Source organism: Impatiens glandulifera, chromosome 6 (genome assembly GCF_907164915.1).
Source record: "Impatiens glandulifera chromosome 6, dImpGla2.1, whole genome shotgun sequence".
NCBI lineage: Eukaryota > Viridiplantae > Streptophyta > Magnoliopsida > Ericales > Balsaminaceae > Impatiens > Impatiens glandulifera.
The window spans coordinates 19479801-19485743 of NC_061867.1; the positions used below are offsets into that span (position 1 = coordinate 19479801).

The window sequence follows — 5943 nt, forward strand, 5'->3', positions numbered from 1 at the left end:
GGAGAGTGCACACCAGGATCGGAGGCTGGAATGGGACAGTCTCATTTACCTTGGTCCCAATGGAAGACTACGACGTAGTGTTGGGACTCGAATGGTGCGATCAGGTACGCGCTTGCATAATGCCTTATTCCGATTCCTTAATCATTTTGGATCACGGGAAGACTAGCGTGATTCCAGCAAGGAGAGAATCAGAGGGAATAAGCAGATTCTCGGCGATGCGATTCGTTCGAGGTCGCAAACATGGTAAAGAGATATTTGCCACTTTTGCCAAGATGGGTGATGGGAACGGGTCCAAGGGAAAAGAAGAAGTACCTGAGGAAGTCCAGATAGCGTGTGTCGAAGCCTTCGAGGGGCTCAAGGCCAAAGACAACACACAACCATCAGATCCACAAGGTTTGGCCACAGGCAACGTGGTCCAAAGTCAGTCTGCCTTCACTCGCACCAAGTCCGTGGGAAAGGAAGCAGATCGTGCTCGGACATATTCAGAGGGAGACACCGAGAATATGAAGAGAGGGGCAGATCTAAGAGGGTGTGCAGTCATGAAAGGGGACGATGGAAAGGGGGAAGTTGCCCCCGCAACTGTTGAAGTCTATGCGGTATGTGCTCAAGGGGCTTGTGCGCAGATTCAAGAGACCGTGTTCAATCGAGAGATGTGTGGGAAACGTCTTATATCGGTTAAGGCTGGCGACCATAAGTGCACCCAATGCCGTGACGTGCAAAGGGGGAGGAAGAGCGCTCAGGGGATGCCAGAAAGAAGATCACCATGCACCGGTCTAGGGTCGTGCCGAGGACGGCCACGACTTAGGCGGGGGAGTATGTCACGTCCCATTTTTATGGGGTGCAAACATCGAGCCACAAGGTGTACTTCCATGATATTCCAGAATGCAAGTCTATGTAATCTGTGCTCAAGGGACTTGTGCACAGATACGAGGGACCGTGTGGGGAATGTTTCAAGGAAGAGGTTGAAGAGTATCAGGCCAAAGTCGAACCGAGTACGGCCACGACTAAGGTGGGGGAGTATGTCGCGGCCCATTAGGGTCACGACCCAATCCAGGGGATGTCGAGGCTCATTAGAGTCTTGGTCTGATAGTGCGCTAATCTTGTTAGCCCAAGGGGAGGCCCAGTTGCCTACGTGGGCCCAGCGAATCTTCTAATCAAGGAAGAGATTGGAATATAATCTAATTAAGGAAGGGATTGGAAGATATATTCTAATCAAGGAAGGGATTAGAATATATATTCTAATTAAGGAAGAAATTACTAGAGATATTCTAAATTAGGTAGGGATATTCTTGCTATGGAAGGAATATCCTAAATTGGTGTAATTAAATTGTAATTAGACGTAATTCCTAATTTAACACATGTAAGTCCTATAAATACCCTGAAGGTATTTCATTGTAATTATCAAGCACATTTTCAATATATTCTTATTCTCAAGAGTTTTCTCTCTCTAAGTTCTTTCTTGCGTTTGAGTTCTTCTTGCATTGTGTTTAGAAAGGCTTTCTAAGCTAGAATCAGGGTCGATTTAGCTTAGTGCCGCACGGGTCGAATTTTAGCCCGTGACAATCAGGTATTGTCATCGTAAATGCAGTTCTTGTTCTTTCCGTTTCCTACGGTATCAAAATTCTTCTGGATTTGTGAAATGAGAAAAGGGAGAAAGATGCGTAAACACATCTCTTGCTGATAATAGAAAGCAAAAAGAACAGTGGAAGGATCAGTGCCGGTCATGAGAATTTAAGACCCTACGCAAATTAAAATTTTGGTGCCCCTAAAATAGTAAAAAAAAATTTTGAAATTTTAATAATATAAACCGAAGGATAGAGAGAAAGGTCTTTACGATTATTCGAGGGCGTAACAACTGAAAATCTAAAAAATAACCTTACAAATAAACATGTGTAAGACGATACTTAGAGGATATTCGGTGTAATCAAACGTGAAGATCCAATCAAAGCAAAGCCTTAAGATTACTTTCTGCATCCTAACTAAGCCAAATACGAAACAAATTCTCCTATAATTGGAGAAATTCATAAGGCTACTCAAAGAGGCATTTCGATAAGACAATCAGCAACTAGTGAAAATGAATCAAAATTGATCTAATCTAAGAAAATTTTGATTACCTATAATATGCAACCGGGGATGAAATGATTTTGAAAAGAAAATGGAGAAATTTTAGATGAATCAGGGATCAGACTGACGTGCAAAATGATTCGATTCAGCAGAGCTCAGATCTTGAGCCTAAGCTAATAGCGAAGTGTAGCATCATCTCCCAAAACACAATCATAATAAGAATCTATGAATCGTATAGAGATGGAACGAGAGAGATGAATTGGGAGAGAAGAATGTTATCTAGGTTTAAATAGCTGTGACAGAGTTCCTAGGATTCACCATCGGCTGATTAATGGGCCAGGCTTACATTAGAATTTAAATAATAAAAAAAGGCCCTTTGAGGTTTTCTTTTGATTTTTTATGAGTGAAAAAATAAATAAGTATTTTTTGAAAAATCCAAAAACAAAATTAGAAACACGATTACATAAATAAATTTTTAAAAAAAAAACTAATACAAACAATATGCCATATTATAAAGAAAATTGGGAGAACATGAGAATGAATGTTAGAAAAAAGAGTACTGAATTTTCTCGAAAAGAAGGTGGTGACGAGAAAATAGTGGGTTACTCTCACACTGATCTCGCATGTGACCTAGATGACCGGAAAAGTATAGGGGCATTGCGTTTTACATTAATGATAGTCTTGTTTCGTGGAACTCTCAAAAACAAAAAACAATGGCATTGTCCTCATGTGAAACATAATTCATGGTTGCAATAGCGACAGCGTATCAAACACTTTGGTTGGAATCATTGTTGTTCGAACTAAGTGGTTTGAAACCTAAGCAGTGAAGTTCTACGTCGATAACAAGTTCACACTTGCACTCATGAAGAAACCCAGTTTTTCATGGTTGTATCAAACACATCGCGAAATATCATTTCATTCGAGAGTGTGTTGAAGGAGTCAAATCAAAGTAGAATTTGTTTGAACGAATGAACATAAAGCCGACATACTTAATTACGAAGGCTTTGTTAGCATCAAATCTAGTGATGAGGCAACACCTGATCGATTTTCGTGATCTCGAACCACGCCAGAACTAAGAGGGAGAATGTTGCCTTACTCAAATTTAGAATAAATTTAATTAAATTAGAACTCAAATGTTGCATTACTAATAAACTAATAAACTCATATTTTGGAATTAGAATGTTAAATTCTTGAAATGTTGCATTACTAATAAACTAGCCATTGGAGGAGAACTCAAATGATTCTATATTCTTATATTTTTTTAAAACTATTATCACAAATCTCAGTGCATTTTTTTCCATAGTTCAGTTGAATCTGTATCGAGCATCGTCTTCGTGTCTCGACACATTTATTTTTTCTCCTTTTTTTGCAAACGTTGTCTTCATGTCTCGACAAATTTTTTTCAACATTTTATCTGTCAAAAAATTATCATTTTTCACTTCAAGAGCTGAGGGAAGAGCCAAGAGTCAAGAGGCAAGAGCCAAGTGACAAGTGTCAAGAGCCAAAAGTCAAGAGCCAAAAGCCAAGATTCAAGAGCCAAAAGTCACTCCTCTAACTAAGTGAATCATGATTTTTGAATAAGTCAAATTGAAAAAATGTCATCAACAATTCATCGGCAACACCCTCTTCAATCTCTGACAAGGCTTTATTACACTCCTTTACGTTACATCCCGCAATCAGGTGACTGACATACTCACCAAGCCGACTCGAGAAAATATGTGGCAAGTTGGGGCAGTCTCAACATCTACTACGCAACTTGAGGGGGAGTGTAGAATTATTCTGGAAGAAAAATAATTACAAGAATGAAATATTGAGAAAATCAGTAGCAAATCAATCAATTAGACTAATTGATTTGTAAATCAATCAATTAAACTAATTAATTTGTTAATTGGCTGTTGATTGTCAAATCAATTACATGATTTTACTATTTAATTATTTCCTTTTCTGTAAATGTAATTTTTACTATTTAAGTATTAGATGTCTTAGGTAAGAATCACATCCAATAAACTAGCAATAAATTTTCTCTTCTTTTTTCTTTATTTTTCTACACTAATGTTATTAGGAGGGTTTTGCTCCTCGTTCTAGCCTCTATAGATTTTAGAGAAAGATCCGACAGGGTGGAGCCTAGAAGATCAAGGACGTTGCTGTCTCCCAATATTGATACAATGAAGTATCCTGCAAAACCGTGGTCCAGGTTTACATCTTTATCACATAAATTGTTTGAACTTGTTAGAGTTCCATCAACTTTAGCACTAAAAGATGTTTTACATTTCTTGCAACTCACAGAGGGGGAGTAGTTAGCATAATGTTTACAGGCCCCAATTGTAGCTCCACCACAATTCGGTGCAAACTCCAGACCATCTTCACCATATGCTAGGAGACCAAGTCCTCCGCGATCTGCCACTCCCACATTCTCTAGGGGTGTAATAGATAGTCTTAAGAAGACAAATGAGTTTCTAAACAAAGAAGTGGTGAAATTGCAAAGCCAGGTAAGAAACCAATTTGTTTATAAGTTAGAGAAATTTATGGACTAAGAAATTTGCTTTTGATTTTAGATTAGTGGTTTTAAGCATAAAACGTATTTTCAAGATAAAGAGATTAAAAAGTTTCAAAGAACGATTTCAGAAGCTACTCTTGCAGCTGGAGAAAGATCTTTCAAATGTTCAATTGCAAAGGAGGTCATTACAATTGTTTCAGCTCAGGTTATTATTACTATCTTTTCTTGGTTTCATCATAATTGCTGTAATATTGTCTTCTTAATATGAGCATAATATGATTTCAGCTGAAAGGAATGACAGAAAGTTTGCCAGAGGAGGTACTTAACAATGAAAGTTTTAAATTATTGTGCAGTCGGATTGAAGGATTTCTAAGCTATGATGAACATGAAAGGCAAACAATGGGCAGCAGCTCATTTGAGGACAACGGGGATCACCTATCACAAACAAATGAAGTTAACAAGTCATCAATATCATCTCAGACATACCATGAGAATGAAAGTTCTAGATATGTTGGTGTTGCAATTCATGGGGATGAAAGAACTTAATGAGCAATTTGAACATGGTGTCTATGTTACCTTAATACAACTACAGAACGGTTCAAAACTCTTCAAGCCAGTAAAATTCAGGTAAAAAAAAAATGGCTTCGCCCGGGCTCGAACCGGAGACCTTCAGTGTGTTAGACTGACGTGATAACCAACTACACCACGAAACCAACTTGTTTTCAATAGATATTGTTTTTATTTGATCATTTTAAATTGTTTTGACAGCAAAAGAAGATTCTCATAGCAACAAGCAGATGAGTGGTGGAAGGAAAACAGAAATAGATTGCTAAAGAAGTATAACCCACCATTGACAAGCAGTGATGAAACTGAATCATCCGATGGTCATACTAGTACTACCACCTAGGAAGGAAGAACACAATGGTATGATTTTTAACTTTATTGAACTCCTCCTTATGTTTCTCATTCACAAACGAAGAAGAAGATTTATTAGTTATTTTCAGATCATACATGAGACTTTTGAGGACTTGAAATGAGAAAAAAATTATTAAATAAATCTAGCAATTCAATTTGCAAAGAGGGGGTCTTTGTATGTAATTTTGTCACTTATTGATTCTGTATTTTTATTGTTGAATTGTTAAGAGGTGTAAACTGTTTCCATGTATCCCCTCTCCCCTCACTCAAAGATACTCAATTTTCAATTTTTTTTTAACTGGAATTATTCTTTATTATGGCTAGTATGACTCTATCTTCTGGAAGGATTTTAGCTTCACTTGATGTTGGCTTCATTTCATTTGAAATGCTATCTTATTATAGCCCTGTCTCATAGTTGTTTTTGGTTTTACCCACCTATAAACTCAATTCTTTTAACAATATATATT

The 5943-nt window shown here is 37.5% G+C and overlaps 2 non-coding genes across 2 annotated transcripts; both read right to left on the bottom strand.

Moving 5' to 3' along the window:
- Window positions 1-2175: 2175 nt before the first annotated feature.
- Window positions 2176-2268, bottom strand: LOC124944147. Its single transcript, XR_007099808.1, has one exon. It is a non-coding gene; the product is annotated as a small nucleolar RNA Z122 (small nucleolar RNA).
- Window positions 2269-5200: 2932 nt separating this feature from the next.
- TRNAV-AAC lies at window positions 5201-5274 on the bottom strand. Its single transcript has one exon. It is a non-coding gene; the product is annotated as a tRNA-Val (tRNA).
- Window positions 5275-5943: the final 669 nt, after the last annotated feature.